Source organism: Pteronotus mesoamericanus, unplaced genomic scaffold (assembly GCF_021234165.1).
Source record: "Pteronotus mesoamericanus isolate MK-2021 breed Mesoamerican mustached bat unplaced genomic scaffold, CSHL_Meso_final contig_105, whole genome shotgun sequence".
NCBI classification, from domain to species: domain Eukaryota; kingdom Metazoa; phylum Chordata; class Mammalia; order Chiroptera; family Mormoopidae; genus Pteronotus; species Pteronotus mesoamericanus.
The window spans coordinates 12,719,860-12,740,312 of record NW_026555006.1 but is presented as its reverse complement, the minus strand read 5'-3'; positions in this window follow the sequence as shown (position 1 = coordinate 12,740,312).

Sequence of the window (20,453 nt, the reverse complement as noted above, 5' to 3'; positions counted from 1 at the left end):
AGAAAAGCCAGAGCATGGACCCATACAGACTTTTGGAAGGGAACCAGCATTGCCACCCTGAGTTTAACTGTTACTGAGAGCCACAGAAAATACGTAATTGGGAGGATGGAAATTATTTTGATGTTTTTATAATTATCCCTCTACTACACCTTGTCTACTATATACATCACCTCTACTGCCCTATGACTATCTTTCTCCCCTCTCAAACACACACACACACACACACACACACACACACACACACACACAAGCTCTATGAGGACACAGATTTCATCAGTCTTATTCAATACTGTATCTTTAGAGTCTAAAACTGTGTCCAGATCATTTAGAGCATTCAGAGAGTGCAATTGTTGAATTTATTCAGTCATTTCTCATTCATTCTGCAAGCAATTGACTGCTCATTGTGCACTAGGCATTATGGTAAGCCTTCTCATGTGCCGTTTGTTGGAAACAAGCAAGGGTTCCAAAATTGCTCCTGCTTTATGACTCACAGCATTCAATGTATCTCTCTGGTCTCAGTCTCCTTACTTCCAGAATGAAGGATTGGCCCATGAGCTCCTTCTTCTCTTCCATAGCCACCATTTCCTTGAGAATGGAGGCCAACCCTCCAAGGCCACAGGAAAGCAATCCAAATCTTTGATGAACTGGTTCTTTTTTAAAAAATATATATTTTATTGATTATGCTATTAAAATTGTCCCAGTTTTCCTCCTTTGACCTCTCCACCCAGTAACACCATCCCCTCCAGCAATCTCCACCTTAATTCATGTCCATGGGTCATGCATATAAGTTCTTTGGCTTCTCCATTTCCTATATTATTCTTAACCTCCCCCTGTCTATTTTATACCTACCAATTATGATTCTTAATCCCTGAACCTTCTCCCCTACTCTCCCTCTTCCTCCTCCCAGCTGATAATCTTCCAAATGATCTCCATACCTATGATTCTGTTCCTGTTCTGGGCGTTTGCGTAGTTTGTTTTCTTAGATTCAGTTGTTGATAGTTCTGAATTTGTTGTCATTTTAATGTTCATAGTTTTCATCTTCTTTTTCTTAAATAAGTCTCTTTAACATTTCATGTAATAATAGCTAGTGATGATGAATTCCTTTAGCTTTACCTTGTCAAGGAAGCACTTTATCTGCCCTTCCATTCTAAATTATAGCTTTGCTGGATAGAGTAATCTTGGTTGTAGGTCCTTGCTTTTCATCACTTTAAATACTTCTTGCCAGTCCCCTCTTGCCTGCAAAGTTTCTTTTGAGAAATCAGCTGATAGTCTTATGAGAACACCTTTATAGGTAACTCTCTGCTTTTCTCTTGCTGCTTGTAAAATTCTCTCTTTGTCTTTAACCTTTGGCATTTTAAGCTTTGGTGTAGTCCTCTTTGGGTCCAACTTGTTTGGGACTCTGTGCTTCCTGGACTTGCACTTCTATTTCCTTCACCAAATCAGAGATGTTGTCTTTATTATTCTTTCAAATAAGTTTTCAATTTCTTGTTCTTCTTCTTCTCCCTCTGGCACGCCTATATTTGGATGTTGGTTCATTTGGAGAGGTCCCAGAGGTACCTTATATTATCCTAATTTTTTTTTTGAATTCTTGTTTCTTCTTGCCGTTCTGGTTGAATGCTTATTTCTTTCTTATGTTCTAAATCACTGATTTGAATTCTGGCTTCATTTCCTTCATTGTTGGTTCCCTGTAGATTTTTCTTTATTTTGCTTAGTGTAACCTTCATTTCTTCCTTAGTCTTTTTTATTTTGTTGCCATACTCAATGAGTTCTTTGAGCATCCTGATCACCAGTGTTTTGAACTCTGCATCTGATAAGTTGCTTATCTCCATTTTCTTTAGTTCTTTTTCTGGAGTTTTGTTTTTTTCTTCCATTTGGGCCATATTTCTTTTTCTCCTCTATTTGGCACCCTCCCTGTGTTTCTTTCTGTGTATTAGGTAGAGCTGCTTTGATTCCCTGTTTTAGTAGCATGACCTATTGTAAAAAGGGCACATGTAAATTTTGTGGTGTGGAGCCTTAAGTAAACACAAGGGTGGGGCAACCCACTTCACTGCTTTGTGGCTCTGTGTGGGGAGGGGATGCTCAGAGAGGGTTCAATGCCACTGCCTGGCTTCTAGAGGTTTGCCTGGCACTCACCCTGTGTGCCTGGCACCCTTCCAGCTGTTGCTCTGGGGCTGAATCCCAGAGAGCGTGGGTCTCTGTACATTTTAAGCAGATTCTCCTGAACTTCCACCAGTTTCTTCTGCCACCCCAATCCATGTTGGTTTTTACAATCAGCAGCCATGGGAATTTATCTTCCTGGTGCTGGAACCCTGGGCTTTGTGGTCTGGCCTGGAGCTGGGATTGCTCATTCCCAAGGTATCCCTTTTAATTTTTATCCACCACACATGAACTTGGGGCTGCCCATTCCACCACCACCACCGCCTCTCTGTGCCACACTGTGTCTCTGCCTCTCTATCCATCCTTATGTCTGCACCCCTCCTACCCGTCTGGATGAATGTGGTTTTTTAAATCCTTGGTTGTTGGACTTCCATACAGCTCAATTTTCTAACAGTTCTGGGTATTTTTTGTTTTGAGGTCTAGCTGTAATTCTTTCTGTGGTTGCACAAGGAAGTGAAGTGTGTTTACCTATACCTCCATCTTGACCAGCAGTCTTCATTGAATTTGTTCTTGGCCCAGAGTTTGGTAGCAAAGAGACTATTTGTCTGACCAATGATGCTTGGTGGGAATGCCCCCACCAAGGAATTTTCTAGACCATGACTAGTGAAGCCTTCCTCTACTTCTGGGATTTATTTAAACTTTCAGAACTTAGAGCTTCTCTGGAGTTTTGGAGTAACTGTTGTTTTTCTTCAACATGTGCTATATTGGAGGGGCCCCAAGCCTGTTGGGCATTTATGTTTATTTCTTTATTCATCCTGAATGCTCTGTTTTGGAATTGATTCCAAACTAGGCATTACCAATTGACAGAATGCTCAATGGGAGTCTGTCAACACTGCTGCTCCATGAGGTTTCCTGCAAAGTTAACTTTGAGTTGGGTTGCATTGGCCCTTACATATTTGATGAAAAAGATCAGCCATAAATCCAAAAGGCAAAAAGGAATTTAAGAAAGAAGTCACCTATCTCCTTCTTCACCCAGATGCTGCTTTTTTTCCTCAAAGAAGATAGTCACGTGACTCTGGGCCCCAAGATGTGAGATGATCCCAGGCATTCTGTCTCTGCAAATCAAGGAACAGACTCACCCTACACCTCTGAGAAACATTTGGTTACAGTCCGTGCCTGGTGACCCACCTGGTCTCTGCTAGCCCATGAGCTTCCACCAGCTGACCATGGGACCTTGAGCAAGTTTCTCTCTCTGTGCCAAAATATTTTCTCCTAAATCTGAGGAAAATTGTCCAGTGAATTCTGAGGTTTCTTCTAATTCTAACATTTTGTGTGTTTAAGATTCAGTATCACCTTTATTCTCTTGAGACCTCTACAACTCCAGATTCTACCTGCTTAGATCTTCTTGAATTTGATCCTCTTCTGTCTTTGATCTAAAGCAAGTGTGTGTAGACTTTCTGGTAAAGACCCAGATAGTAAATATTTTAGGCTTGTAGTCATACGGTCCCTGTGGCAACTATTCAGCACTGCCATTATAGCCAAAAGCGGCCATAAACATGTAAAGGCATAGGTGTGGCTGTGTTCCGATAGAACTTCATTTATAAAAACAGGTGACTGGTCCACTGGCAATAGTTTGCAACTCCTGACCTAAAAAAATATCTTCAGGACACTCCAAGCTGCCTCTACATTCTCACCTCAGCCCCATACACACAGGTCCTGGTATATGCTCGAGTTATTTCAAGGTGGGGGTTATTTGACCCCTTTTCAAGATATAGCAGCCAAAATGCATTTGTTTTGTTTTATTTATTTACCCACTTATGTACTCATCCTTTCTCTCATCCATTACATTCAACACATATTTCTAATTTACCATAAGGCAGACACCCCCTGAGTTCCGGGAAGACAAGAGGAATTGGAAATACTGGCCACAGTCTGGGGAAGGACACAGCTCAGCACTGTGGGGGGACCTGGGCACCTTCAGTGAGACCTGTCCAAGGCCTGGTCGGTCTGCTGGCCTGCTTCATTTTCTTCCTTTCCATATGTGCCCACGGTCCTAACAAAGAGCTGTGTTCTCATTGTCCCTACTTTGTTTAATTTGTAAATATGTCTGTCTCCTCCACCTCCTTCTTAGTTCTCTTAATTTAAAGAGGCACATTCTCCTCACTTAAATGAGACCTGATCATATTTTCTATCTGACTGGAGAGGATGTTACAAACAGCAGGAGGAACTTCTCTCAGCATCTGAACAGAAGTCAGTTACCTTTGGGACAGAATTACCAATGAGGAGATCCCTGCATTCTTAGAATTTCTATGTCCTCATGTAGAATTCTAGCTGAACCATGGGAAAAACAATGCCAAAATAGCCAGATTACCTAAGTCACTCTTGTAGCAAGATGATTTGACTAGGAAGCGGGGGGAAAAAAGAGAAAATCAATATTCCTTTGTCTAAGCTAGGCAAAGTGCTAAAGCTACTTAGGTCATTAAAGAGCAATGAATACAAATAAAAACCAATACCTCTCATCATTAGTAATAAAGTTGCTGTTGAGTTTTATATCTCTCATCAGGAGATACACATAAATTTTCAGATGCAGTACACTTGGAAAGTAAAGTGACCCTCAAACCTTGGACACAAAAAATATTGAGAAGAGAGCATTCTGATTTGAAATTACAACAAAATTTTCTAATAACATATTGTGTTTGTTTTTTTAAAAAGAGAAGTGTTTCTCTGACTAACAAATGATGGTGACGATATTAGCAATGATGATTTCATCCGGAAAATGAATTATTTGAGTAGGTGGCTTGCCAATTTCAGACAACTGGAATTCCATTTATTACATAATACCTACTTGAGTATATTGAGTGAATGAGGGTACCATGTCTTGTTTGTTTTTCCTCCTGTCTTTCCTCTCTCAAATGTTTATTGAGCCCCCTGTGGGGTTTTAAGTGATGAACCAGATTCTGGAAATAAAACGAGAGATAAAGCACCATGATTCTTCTGCTTAGGATCTTTGGTAGCTGGCCCTCACTGTCAGGTTGGTTTAAATACAGTCCGTCCCCTGTCCACCCCTCCAGCCGCACCCCTCCTCCCTTCTCCTGCTCCTCGGCTGCCGTCACCCGGGCCCTTCAGTTCCCCGCCCAGGGCCCCCTTCCCTCAGAGCCTTCCCGCATGGTGTTTCCTCCCTGGGTCAACCTCCACCCCACAATCTGAGAATACGCCTTGCCCCACATAACTCCTAACCAACCTTAAGGCGGAAGATTACAATTCTTCCTCAGGGACACCATCCCTCACTCCATTGACTTGGTTTGATTTTACTATGTGCTTTTGGGGCACTCATTGCAATTCAATCTGCTATTTGTGTAGTTACTGTAATTAGTTGTTGGATGCCTCCCTTCTGCTTGAAATGCTAAACTTCATGAGGGCAGGCACTGGTTCACCACTGTGTTGTGGCCTTAAACACCATGCTGAGCATAGGGTGGCGAAGCCCCAGTACTTGGCATGAGGAAATGGGACTCAAAGTAGAGCCTGGGAAACTCCAAGGATAAATTTCACCCAATTTCAAAATTTTGCCTCTAAAATTAGTCTTGTGAAAGAAGAAGATGATGATGATAACACACACACTTTTTTTTTAGTAGACTATTTTTTGTGGAACCGTGTTAAGTTCACAGCAAAATTGAGCGTAAAGTACAGGGACTTCCTATATACCCACTGTCCCCACACGCGCCCTACCTCCCAGTCCATAGCTGATCAACCTAATTAACATATCATTTTCACCCAAAGTCCATAGTTTGCAGTAGGGTTCACTCTTGGTGTTATATATTCCATGGATTTTAACAAATGTGTAATGACATGTATCTACTGTTATAGTTTCATACAGAATAGTTTCACTGCTATAAAAATCTTCTGTACTCTGTTCTGTATTCATCCCTTCTTCCCTTCTAAACCCTGACAACCAATGATCTTTTTACTGTCTCCATAGTTTTGCCTTTCCCAGAATATCATATGGTTGGAATCATGTAGTACATAACCTTTTCAGATTGGCTTCTTGCACTTATTAATCTGTATTTTGGGTTCCTTCCATGTCTTTTCATGGCTTGATAACTCATTTATTTGCAGTGCTAAATTATATTTCATTGTCTGAATGTACCACAATTTACTTATCATTTACCTATTGAAGCAATTATGATTAAAGCTGCTATAAACATCCACAAATAGGTTTTTTGTGTGTATGTACGTTTTCACCTCCTTTGGGTAAATACCAAGGGGCATGATTGCTGGGTGGCGTGGTAAAGAGGGTGTTCAGTTTTGTAAGAAACCACCAAGCTGTCTGTCATAATTCCAAAGTGGCTGTGCCATTTTGCATTCTTAGCAGCAATGAGTGAGAATTCTTGTTCCACATCCTTGCCAGCATTTTGTATTGGCGGAGTTCTGGGTTTGAGACATCCTAATAATAACAGTAGTAACTTGTTGTGTTCATTTGCATTTCCCTGATGATGTGGAGCATCTTTTCATATGCTTATGTTCAATCTTTGTTATCTTCTTTGGTGAGGTGTCTTTCGATGTTAAGGGTTTTTGGCACATTTTTAAGTCAGGTTGTTGGCTTTCTTATTGTTATTGAGTTCTAATAGTCCTTTGTACATTTTGGATAATAGTCTATATAAGATGTGTCTTTTGCAAAGATTTTTCTCCTACTCTGTGGCTTGTCACTTTTCTTTTAAATGTGAAATCTTGACCTTTTACTGATCATAGTATTATGCTCTCTGGATTCTTACCGCCTTCCCTGGCTTTCCTATTCCAGAGCTAGGAAAAAAGGTCAGAGCCTTTTCCCCTCGCACAAGTTTTGTGGCAGAGTTAACTTTTATTAGTTATCAAGCCACAGGAAGCTTTATTTGTCTTTTTACATCCAGAGGACCAAATTCTAGGCTGTCATTTTGTGCCAGTAATACCTAAAAACAAGTTTCAAAAAATTCCTGAGATCACACATTGTGAGCAGCACTTGCCTGTAACATATAATATTTAAACTGAATTGCTGTTTTACCTTAGCCTTAGCAGTGAAATAAAACTATATAGCAACAACCATAAAGCCTATAAAAGAATACAAGAGATCTCAGACGTGCTATTCCTTTCAAAATAATTATTAAGTTATTAGGAAAATAACTGTTGAACAATTAGGACAACAGACTAACTCAAGGGCTTTGTCACCCAGCCTGGAACAAGTCTACTCAGTGTGGACAGATGCAGTTCAGAGTTCCAGTTAGGTTATGCCTTTTGGGACTATTGACATAAGTGAAACATTTGTTTCTGGGGTCTTCCTATCCCCTGTCAGTCTGACTGGGTTCTCATCTCTGGGCTGCATCAAAGCACCTCCATATTTTGACTTAACTTGAGCTTGGCAGCCAGTCCCCCTGCCCCTTTTTAACCTATCATTTTATTGCAGTGTATTTTCAGAGGTTTTTCCCCCCACAGATTATATCCTTAACTGAATTGTCTATGTCTTCCTCCCATGAAACGCTTTAAAGTAGAATACGATGAAGTGAACGTTTTCTCTGATGATAACCTTTCTAAGTTTCTGCTTCCTCTTGTTAAATAGAAAACAGTAGTAATTCCTGCCTCGGGGTTATTGAGAGGCTGAGCGAAGTAACACAGGCGTTTGATGTTATTCCTGGCAAGCAGCAAGAGCTCCCTAAATGTTGGTGGTGATGATACTGATGATAATGAAGATAGGATCATGAGCCCTGTTTATTTCAACTCTGTACATCGATAGCTGGCTGTGGAAGAGGATCATTCCAATGTTCCCCAGTGCTCTGGAAGAGCTGCAGCAGGCATACAGCTGCTAATATGCAAAGGACTTATGCAAGCAAGGACTGGGGCGGGACCTCATGGCCCCTGTTGAGGGCATGCTTTTCTAGGTAAATTAAATTTGCAAAGGAGCGTCTCATCCAGACTGTCACAGTATTCAAAATCAGAGCCGTCCTAGACAACCTGGGCTTATGGCTTCAGCATGTATTTCTATCTGAGGAGGCTTTATTTTCCTCTCCTAGGACTCTTTCTTGTTAACTTTTTTCTAATTACAATGATAATAACACGCATTGTAGAGACATTAAAAATTACAGAAAGAAAAAAAGAAGAGAAAATTAACATCACCCCAATTCTTACTATCCAAAGATTAACATAGTTAAGATTTTTGATTGCTTCATTTGTATATGTGTGTGTACATGAGTGGAGAGAGAAAGATTGAGATTTGTTTTCTTTTAAGTTCTTTGACCCCATTATCAGAACCTGGATGTATGTATGTATGTATGTATGTATGTATTTATTTTCACGTATAAGATGGAGATTCCTTGATCTCAGGGGAAGGTGGCGTTGGCTCCTGATGCAGAGGCGGCTCTGTGATCCAGTTTGGGTGATGCACTAGAAGGGGAATTAATTAGAAAGAGGTTTTGACTCCTGCCAAGGAGGAAAGGAAAAGAAGGAGCATACTTTTGCTTACTGAATGAATTTTTTAAAGCCTCAGGTATTTCTCAGAAGGTAGCACCTTCAAGACTCTTGGCACATCAGGATGTCTGGAAAAGGTTCATTATTTCTAAATGGTCTGTGCTCACATTTATTTCTTTATTATTTCTTCATTCACTCCACAAACAGGCAGCGTATAATCTTTGCCCTCAACAAGTTTAAAGCCCAGTAGGGGAGACAGAATTCAAGGCAGAATGAAAGACTATCTACCTTAATGGCTCACTGCAAGTTCTAAGAACACGGATGGAGAAGCAGGAGACAAGAGCAATGGGACAAGATGCTGGTGAAGGCAGCTGGGGCGTTTGACTGGAAAATCTTCGAAAGTAATTAGTTACGGAAAGCAAAGAGCATGCTTTTCAGATTCTCACCATCGTCGGCATGGCAGCCCTCATTTATTAAGAACTTACTTTGTGCCACACTGTGTTAAGCACCATCATGTGTCAATCATTTCACTGAATCCTCCTGACCTATGATATGAGGTAGGTACACGTGGGACATCTGAGGCTCAGCAGATTGAATGATCTGTCCAGGGTCTCCTGGTGAGGAAGCGGACTTGCTGGATCAGACCCCCAACTGCCAGTCTCCAAAGCCTGAGCTGTTAAGAACCACAGACCATGGTAGCGCCTGGGTGTGGTCTTGCAGGGAGGTTCGGGCCACACCATGGAGCTTCTTAAATTCCTTGCGACAGTTCATGTTTGACTGCATCGCTAACTTAAATCTCCAGATTTCCAGCTCAAATGGCTTGGCTGAGTGGCTTTTCTTTCTTTGGGGGATTCCCTCCTAAATTTTACACCTCTAGTTTCTGCCAGTTACAGAGTGTGTGGAAGAAAAAGAGAAAGATTTGTGGTGGCACAGGGTAGGATAAGGAGAGGGAGGGAGAAAGAAAACAATGATGCTAGAGACAAAACTAAGAAAGGCTAGAAAAATAGCATATCCATGGCAAGAGGCAGTGTAACACCCCAAAGAACTCCTAGAAGATGCACAGACCCCCGACTCCTATAGCATTTGTTCGCTTAGGCCCACATCCCCCAAACCTAGAGAGAGTCCAGGGGAACAATTGAGCCATCCATTAGCATAACTTATTTTAACTCCTGGCTTGAAGCCAGGCCTGTAGCTCCGTACCCACAGTGTGTACTCACAGAAAGTGAAACTGTTCTGCATCCGGGATAACAAAGCAACTGTTAATGGGAGTAATTAAGAGCCTTGGGGGTGATTTATACTTTTTGTTGCTCTTCAAGTTGAAGTTACCAAAAACAACAATTATTAGTATCGCAGGTGATCCTTAGCCCCGCGGGGAAGCCAGTGAAACCTAGCTCCAGATCTTGTTTTCCCAAACCTCAAATTCACAGAAAAAAAACCAAGAGGGATTCCTAGTCCAGAGAATTCAGGGGAGAGTTCCCTCCGGGCTGGCTCAGCTTGGAAAATAGGAAAATCTTTAGCTTTTTTAATGAAGATAAAATATTGACAAAACTCTGGGGAAGGAGAGGGCGACAGCAGTCCAGTGATGATTTTCCTGAGAAGCACTTAACTTTATTGGCTAAATTTTAAAATAAAAATCTTTAAAACTTCTGTTTCTATTAGTCCTAAGAAGGCAATTATGGAGGGGAAGCATTGTGTAAGGTGATTGCAATGGCTGGTTGGTGCTGCAGGTGAAGAGGGACCCATATTCCGAGCTTCATCTTCAAGAAGTAAAATGATGTCAAGGAGGGAAAGATGAGAGCCTGTGGGGAAATCTGTTGCTCTGTGCCGAAGCAGTCTGAGCATGTGCAAGTTAGCAGCCCTGCCTGGTTTCCAGCTCCAGGCTGACCCAGTATTTGCATGGCTTTCCGGCAGCAGCACAGCCGGGCTGCCCCTCTAGGCTCCAGCTGGTTAGAACCATAGTCAATTGCCTGCTGAGATGATCCTAGTGGGATCTGTTTCAGTTGGGATTGGCACATTGCCCCAGACTCATTCTATATATGTTTTAGAGTTATAACTTAAAATCCCCTATTTAAAAGTGTACAATCTGATGGCTTTTAGTATACTTACCAGGTTGTGCAACCATCACCACTATCTCATTCTAGAACATTTTTATCATCCTCCAAAAGAAATCCTCCCTCTATAGATTTGCCTATTCTGGACATTTTATTTAAATGGGAATCATGTACTATGTGGCCCTTTGTATCTGTTTTCTTTCACTTAACATAATGTTTTATGGTTTATTGATGTTGTAGCATACATCGGTTCGTCATTCCTTTATGCGGCTAAATAGTATTCATTGCGTGGCTATACCACCTTTTGTTTATCAATTCATCAGTTGATGGATATTTGGTTGTTTCCACTGTTTGGTTATTCTGAATGCTTTTATGAGCATTTTAGTATGAACATATATTTTTAATTCTCTTGAATATATACCTAGGAGTAGAATTGCTGAGCCATGTGGAGGCTCTGTATTTAACATTTTGAGTAATCACCAAACTGGTTTAGACAATGGGTATACTATTTAACAGTTCTACCAGCAGTGTATAGTATGAATGTTTTCTACATATCTTCCCCAATACTTCTTATTGCCTGTCTTTTTTATTATAGCCATTCTTGTGGGTGTTAAGTGATATCTCAATGTGGTTTTGATTTGCATTCCCTAATAAGTAATGTTGTGCATGCACTTATTGGCTATCTGCATATCTTCTTTGAAGAAATGTCTATCAAATCCTTTCCCCTTTTAAAAATTGGGCTCTTTGTCTTTTGATGATGGAGTAGCTAGAATTCTTTATATATCTTGAATGCTAGACCCTTATCAGGATATATAATTTGCAAATATATTCTCCCATTCAGTGAATTACTTTTTGTTTACTTGATAGTATCTTTTGAAACATAAATTTTTCATGTTGATCAAGTCCAGTTTATCTATTTTTTTCCTTTGGTTGTTTGTACTTTTGGTGTCATACTTAGGAATCTATTGCTAAACTAAAGTTTACAAAGATTTATATTTATGAATCTTTCTGAGAGTTTTATAATTTTTGCCTTTGCATTTTGGAATTTGGTCCATTTTCAGTTACTTTTTGTATATTGTATGGGGTAAAAGTCCAAATCCATTCTTTTTCATGTGGACATCCATTTTTCCCAATGTAATTTGCTAAAAGAACTGTCCTTTTTCCATTGAATTGTCCTGGAACCCTTGTAGAATCAATTGGCCATAGACACATGTATTTATTTCTAGACTTTCAGTTTTATTCCACTGGTCTATATGTCTTTCTTTATCCCACACTTTTTTGATTACTGGAGACTTGTAGTAAGTTTTGAAATCAGGAAGTATAAGCTTCTCAAATTTGTTCTCATTTTTGAGGATTATTTTGGTTACTCAGGATCCCTTGTATTTCCACATGAATTTTAGGATCAACTTCTCCACTTCATCAAAAATTTTATAAAGGAAGTTGAAATTTTTATAAGGATTGCATGGAATCTCTAGATCAATTTGGAAAGTATCACCATCTTAACAGTACAAAGTCTCCCAATCCACGGGATGTCTTGTCATTTACTTTGGCAGAAATTCTTTTATTTCTTCCAACAATGTTTTGTAGTTTTCAGTGTTTAAGTCTCGTACTTCTTTTGTTAAATTTTGAGTATTTTTGATGCTATTGTAAACAGAATTGTGTTCTTAATTTTATGCTCAGGTTGTGCATTACTACTGTAAAGAAATGCAATTGAGTTTTATATATTGATCCTGTATTGAATATTTTATAATCTTGCTAAACTTGTTTATTGGCTCTGATAGGTCTTTTTGTGGATTTCTTAGGATTTTCTATATGTAAGATTATGACATCTGTAAATAGATGATACTTTCACTTCTTCCTTTTCATTCTGAATGCCTTTATTTCATTTCCTTGCCTAATTGACTACGCTAGAACCTCTAGTATAATATTGAAGTTATGAGAGTAACCCATTCTTATTTTGTTTCTGATCTTGGGGAAAAGTTTTCAGACTTTCACCATTATGTGTGATGTTAAAAGTAGGTTTTTATAGGTGCCCTTTATCAGGTTAAGAAAGTTCCCTTCTATTCCTCATTTGGTGAGTATTTTTATCATGAAAAGCTATTAGACTTTATCAAGTGCTTTTTCTACACTTATTGAGATAATTATGTGGTTACCAGATTCATTCTTGTGTAAAAAGTGTATGGAAAAAAATAAAGAATGGTTTTCTTAAACAGAAAGAAAAACCACCTTTTCTTAGTGACACTTTCTTTCCATATAACATATAGCATATTTTCAAGTATAGTAAAAGCAAAAACATTACAAATGTGGTTCCAAAATGTCTTATTTGTATCTACTTTCTTTTCTAACCCTCAAACACGCATGTGTGGTGAACTAAAATAGTACTATTAGCTCCATTACACATATTGCACACACACAGAGTTCTTTTCACCTCATGTCTGTAACTGTTCTTTAGAAATAAGTTCTAGTCTATTCAGAAGGCACTCTCAAATATATTTTTTGTTGTTTTATTTTTAAAAGATTATGGGGTTTATTTTCATTTCAAAAGTAATTTTTTTTAAATATAGGCCAACTCAAAGAGAACTGACCTCCTTCATTTTACCTCTTAAAAATATGGCTTTTGCCATTTCAATGCATAGCCAAAATTTTCATTTCTTATATTGATGTGTAAGTATGTGTGTATGTATGTGTATAGAAGGTATATATGTAAACAGGATCCTATTGTTCTTGTTTTGTAATCTGCTTTTATCCCCTTTCTATCAAGCAATATAATTATCTTTCTATGTCTTTCTATGTCTAAGTATGCCCCTGTGTTATCATTTTTATGTGCTGAGCACTGCTCCATAACATTAATATGTAATAGCTTATTTAACCATTCTCTTAATGTTGGACAATTTAGATTATTTTTTCTATTATAAAGAACTCAACAACATCTTTGTACAATGTTTTACAGCATCCAGCGTAGCTATTTTTGTGTACAACCTGGATTCTTTCCTTAGGTAAATTTTTGGAAACAATTATTAGATCCAAAGGTAAGTGAATTTTTTAAGTTCTTGGTACATATCATAAAACTACTACCTCAGAATTATAAGAATTTATACTTCTACCAGCAGTACCTGACCCTGTATGCTTACCAATCATGGGTATTATAATTTTCTTTAATTTCCAACAATTTGTTGAATAAAATACAATAACCAGCTTTTTCATTTTCATTCCCCTGACTTCTAGGAAGTTGAACATTTTAATACCTACTTGAATTTTTTAAGTTCATACTTCTTGTGTTAGTTTTTTATCTTTCATGATTTGTGCCTATTTTATTAATAACACTGAATTTGAGATGAAGGAGTTCTCTTGCAGCTAACAGCACTGGAATTGCCTTTTTCAGATTTCTTTTCTTCCAATTATTAGAAATTAGGAAATACAGAAAAGTATTTTTCAAAAAATTCCCCCAACTTTACTCCTCTGAGGTCACAGCCATCCAAAAATGAGAAATACTATTTTCTGGGGCAAAAGATACAAGAATTTTGAGACTTTTGATACATATTGTCAAGTTTGTCTTCAGAAAGGTTGTGTCAACTTGTGGACCATTAGCGGTTTAGAAAATGTGGAAAGAAATAGTGAACATCGAGGCTAGTTTTAGAGATGGTAAGTTTTGAGTCTGAGGGCACATATTTCATCAGAGGCAAGAGAAGAGGTCTGGTTGGCAAAGAAGGTCATCGTAAGACTTTTATAGGCCTTAGACATTCTTCCTTTCGAAGGCTCTACCCATCTCATACCAAAGATACCACAATTCACTCATATCCAAACTCACATGCATTTTTTTTTGTCATACAAAATTTGAATTATTTTTATAATAGTAAGTTTGCTAGGAATTACTTAGTTTTTTGTGATATAAACTTATATATGTAATGATATGATCATTGACTTATTACACTGAACCAATTGACATAATATTATTTTGTAAACATTTAATTAAACAAGTACTAGTTTTTATTTTGCAAGGTTCTTTCTTCCTCATTTTTAAAAATTATACATTCACATACAGTTTTAAGAAAGAATATAGAGCGATGCTTTGGTCAGCCTGTTGTTTTCCCCAATAGCAAAATTTTGCAAAACTGCAATATGGTATCACAACCAGAATATTGACATTGATACCACCCACTGTCTTACTCAGATTTCTCATTTTACTTGTTTTTATTCATGTGTGTGTATTAACACATGAATACACAATTTAATCATCTGGGTGTATTCCAACACTAGTTAAGATACAATTTATTCATCTGTGTGTATTCCGACACCAGTTAAGATACTATACTGTTCCAGCATCACAAAGATTCCCTCATGTTGCCCTTTTGCAATATTCTTTTAATAGTTTGGGGAGAGTAAGTTTTTTAGGTTTCAGACACTTTTCATAGAGAGCCTTAGCAATTTACACCGTGATCTAGTGCCTGCTGGGTAGAATGCCCTGCTAGTAAGATAGGCTTGGTGGTCATCTGCATATGAGTAGAAGTGCTGTGGGCATATTCCATGAGAGTCAATTTCATAAACTTAGAGACAAAATAACATAATATAGTCGTAGAAGGTCCTAACTCAAGAATTGAACTTCCTGGGTTCAAAAATCCCAACACCAGTATTTCTTCATGGTGTGGCTTTGCACCAGTCACTTAAGCTCCCTAAAGTTCCAGTTTCCTCAACTGAGAAAAACTGATAGTCATATTTAGCATGAGGTGGTCAAGAGTTTGAATGAGGAAATCTACTTAGATCAGCAATTTCAACCTATTTTATCTCATGGCACACATAAACTAATTCTTTAAATTCTGCAGCATGCCAAAAAATATATTTCTGCCAATCTGACAAAAAATAGGTATAATGTTAATTGCTTTACAAAAATAGTAATAGTAATTACCTATCCTTTTTGCTCCAAAGTGACTTTTTAAAATATCCAGTGTCTATACTTATATACAAGGATTTCTGGTACCAAGAATTAACCAATCAGACACAACTTTATCATGTGACATGACCAATAAGATGCAACTCTGTTATATGACCTATATATTTGTGGTTCAAGACTGTGCATTCACACCGAGCATCTATTGCTGTGTTGGCTGTTGTCATTTTTTTTTAATTTGACAGTCTAAAGAAAAAGAAGTCAGTGCCCCTGACTAAATAGTCAGGTATTGCATGTGTTAAAAAATTTTGTGGCACACCAGTTGAAAATTGTTGCCCTAGATCCAAGCCGGAGACACAGTAGTTGCTCATTGTGTTAGATGATACTTGTGTGAGATCTGCTTGGGGAAGGAAGTTGGGATAAAAGAATGCAGAAGTGTCACACGAGTGATTCAACAGGTCTGATAAAAATCAAGAAGCAGGGCAGGAGAATTCTCTGCAAAGTTGTACTGGAAAAAATTGGATGGGATCTAGCCCCAGAGGAGAATACTGCTGGCTCAAATAGGCACCACCCTGTGCACGGGAGAACCGGACTGGCACTGGGACAAAGAGCACATTACAGACTCGCCTAGATGCTATTAAATCTCTGGGAGCAAGAGCACATCATTTTGTACCCTGAGAGAGCTGCTCGGGGTAAAGAAGGGGGTCCCTGCTGAGGCCCGTATTAATGCTGCAGCAGGAACTGTTCTGAGGGATCCCTCAATAAAACTGAAAATGGATGGGGCCATAGCCAGAGCTCATTTTGCAGAGATGACAGGATCAGTGGAGTTTTAGGATTGCCAACAGGTTCTGAGTGAAATGCTGAAGTCTATTGAAACCTGATTAACAGCTACTCCGGGGGCTGAAATAAGCCACCTGGCTGACTGGTGGAGAAAAATCCCTTCCTGCACCAGCCCAGTGCTCTATATCATACGGGGCCTCGGACAAGTTGAAAAATGAGTTAACAACTTTGAACCTGCCATAAAACTCTTAATCGAAGCATTTATGGAGCACCTTACGAGGTGAATTTGCACAGTGCTTTGTAGGTAATTCCACTGGTATGGTTTTATTTAATTTAATGAGTATTTATTAGCCACTTAGAAGACCTGAGTTCAAGGCCTGGCTGGGCCACCAGTCATCAGTGCTGCCTAGACAAGTCCCTCTGTCTCCGCCAGCCTCAGTTTCCCCACCTGGGAAGTGAAGAAATTGCACTAGATGATCGCTGGGGCTCCTTCGGGCTCTCAGATTGCAGTGACTTGTAAATGCCATCCTTGGCATCAAGTGACTGACATCGAGAACATGTCAGAGGACATCCTCAATCTCTGGAGATTCATATATCATATATATGTATGGATATGTACAAAAAATTAAGAAACATCTAAGTAGGATCATGGAAATTGGGTGTTTCAATCATTTTACTGGCAAACTGATGTGTTTACTGACAAATTAATGTGCTTAATACACAAGGTACAACTATTTGTTTAGCCTCTTTTGGAGATAATGTTAAAGTCTAAATCATGGCTTTTCATAAATGCGAGACCTGAGAAAAAATGACAGTGTGGGATCTGTAAAATGACATTGCGAGATTTAGGAAAGAATGATAAGACATGACCCCTACTCTCAAGCTGCTTTCTGACTCCCTGGGAAGACAAAATATATACACCTGGGACAGAGAGCAATATAAGGCATGAGTTCATTTAATGTCAGATGAGCATCCAGGCAATGAGGACTGGAGCCATTCACTCACAGGAAAGTCAAGCTGGACCAGGGAAATCTGTCTGAGACCAATGTCGGGGGAGGAGGGCCTGACCCAGGTACTAAGGAAAGAGTGGTATTTTTTTTATTATCTTTTCATTATTAACTCCTTTTTTAAAAATTGCATTTATTAGGGTGACATCAGGTAATAAAATTATACATTCCAGATATACAGTCCTATAATATATCTGCTATATATTGTACTATGTGTTCACTACCCAAGGTCAAGTCTCCTTCCATCACCATGCGTCCTCCTTACACCTTTAGGACCTCCCTGACCCCCCTTCCCCTCTGGCGTCTCTGTCTGTGGGTGTTATGTTTTTGTTTGATCTTTTTTGCTTAATCCTTTCATCTCTTTCACCCAGTCCCACACCTCCCCTCCTCTCTGATAGCCATCAGTCTGTTCTCTATCTATGAATCTCTTTGTATTTAGTGTGTTAGCTTATTTTATTCATTAGATTTCTTCCTTTTTTACAGCCAAGTAGTATTCCATTGTGTAAATGTACCACAGCTTTTTGATCCACTCATCTATTGATGGCCACTTGGGCTGCTTCCAAATCTTTGCTATTATAAATAATGCTGCAATGAATATAGGAGCGCATACATTTTTTGAATTAGTGTTTTACGTTTCTTCAGATATATTCCCAGAAGTGGAATTGCTGGGTCATAATGCAGTTTCACTTTTAATTTTTTTCAGGTAAGTCCATACTGCTTTCCGCAGTGGCTGCTCCAGTCTGCATTTCTGCCAGCAGTGCTCAAGAGTTCCCCTTTTCGCACATCCTCACCAGTATTTGTTTGTTGGTTTATTGATGGTGGCCATTCCGACAGGTTGAGATGGTATCTCATTGCCGTTTTAATTTGCATTTCTCTGATGATTAGTGACATTGAGTATCTTTTCATGTCTATTGGCCATCTGTATGTCCTCTTTGGAGAAGTGTCTATTCGGGTCCTTTACCCACTTTTTAATTGCATTGTTTGTTTTTTTGTTGCTGAGTTTTATTAGTTCTTTATAATTTTGGATATTACCTCCTTATCAGGTGTATCATTGGCAAGTGTGTTCTCCCATTCAGTGGGTTGTCTTTACATTTTGTTGATGGTTTCCTTTGCTCTGCAAAAACTTTTTAGTTTGATGTAGTCCACTTGTTTATTTTCTCTTTTGTTTTCCTTGCCCAAGGAAATATATCAGAAAAAATATTGCTAGGAGCAATGTCCGAGATTTTACTGCCTATGTTTTCTTCTAGGAATTTTATAGTTTTGGGTCTGACATTTAAGCCTTTAATCCATTTTTTGGTTTATTCTTGTGTGTGGTGTAAGAAAGTGATCTAGTCTCATTTTTTGCATGTGTCTGTCCAATTCTCCCAATACCATTTATTGAATAGACTATCTTTTGTTAACTTCTGATTATGAAAAAAATGAAAGTGTTTTAAAAGTCTTTAGGTTGCAAGTAATGGGAAACCCAGTTTAAATTTGCTTGAACAATCTATTAACTCATGTAATTGAAAAGTACAGATATAAATATAGATATAGATAGAAAGACAGATATAGATTGATATCAATAGAGATCAATATAGATAAAGATATAGAGATAGATATAGCTAGAGGTACACAAAATGTGTTTCAATTCAGAGAGTCAGTCGCGTCACCAAGGACAAGACTGCTTTCTATCTCAGCTCCGCTTTCCAAGGCACCCGCTTCCCCTTGTGACTACGAGTTTAGCTATCAGCGACTCCTAAGACAAGTATGTCCTCATTCGTAGCATGTGACAGACTCGCCCTACTTTGTCCCCGTATTCCAAGCAAGAGTCCAGAGGCCCACTCTGATTGGAATGGCTTAGGTCATGTGCCCACCCCGAAACAATCCCTGGGGCCAGCAGGACCCAAAAAGCTGACTAGATCAGTCGCAAACTCCGCCTTAGTCATGGCCGCAGTGGTCACCACGTGGATCCCCAGGTGGGAATTAGGCACGGCTGGCATGGATGCTGCCACCAAAAATGTCCTTTATAATTTGTTAGCAGTAAAAAAATGTAAGAAATACAGGAAAGTTAAAAGAAAATAAAAATCCCCTCTTGCCCCAACACTCAGGGGTACTGAGCATTAACATTGTAACAGATGTCCTTCCCAGTCATTTTTCTGAAAGAATTAACACTCTGCTAAATATTCTACAAGCACCATATGATTTATTCTTAACATAGCAACCCAAGAAGCAGACATTATTAATGTCTCTGTTTTGTAAATGAAGAAACAGCTTTGAAGGAGTTACATAATTTGTTTAAAATTCACAGCTAGTGCTTGTTGAGCTTGTTTTGAACTCAGGATTGCCTTTCTCTGGAACTCAAGTTTTTAATCATTATGCCATCTTCTTTCATATAGAGTTGGTATTATAGCATATATCCCATTTTTGTTACAGTTTTCTTCACTTACTGTACATTGTGAGCTGTCCCAGTCCTTAACTCATAACTTTTGTCTAGTGGCTTAGTTCAGGCTTCCTAGGACACAGACTCTGAGATGTAGACTGGTGAGCAGGCGGTTCATCGGAGAACATCCGCTTTGAGAGAGTGAGGGAGGCAGAGGGAGAAGTAAACCACAAAGAGACCCCGACAATGCTATGGGAGCCCTGCAGCTGGGACGGCCTTCAGAGCTGTCCCATCTTGAGGCAAGAGGGTGTGATGTTAGGGGACATGACACAGGGTGGCGTGGCTCTCTTGCGCTGAGGACAATCCCTGAAGAGGGCCTCAGCAGCAAGGAGCAAAGGGGAACCTAGACAGATATGGATAGAGCGCCCCAGCACTTAGGACAGCCAGGCAGTTTGGGGAGGCGAGAAGATCTCTAGGAAGGCAGGGGAATCATTTGTATTATTCTATTTCTCCTCACAGTACACCTACATGAAATATTTTTTCCAACCAACACTTCCAACTTCTTTCCAAACACTTAGGATCTAACTTTCTGTTTCATATAAAAAAAGGGGGCAATGTGGAACAGCCAGAGGAGTGCTAGGCATAGAGACAAGATCTGAGTGTGAATCCTGGCCCCATCACTTACTGGCGGTGTGACCTTGAACAAATGTCTTCACCTGTCTCAACCTCAGTTTCATCAACCAGAAGAGCATCTCCCAATGCTGGCACTACTGACTCTTGGGGCAGGATCACTGTTTGTCTGAAGGGGGGACTGCGTTGTGCGCTGTAGAGGCGTTGGCAGC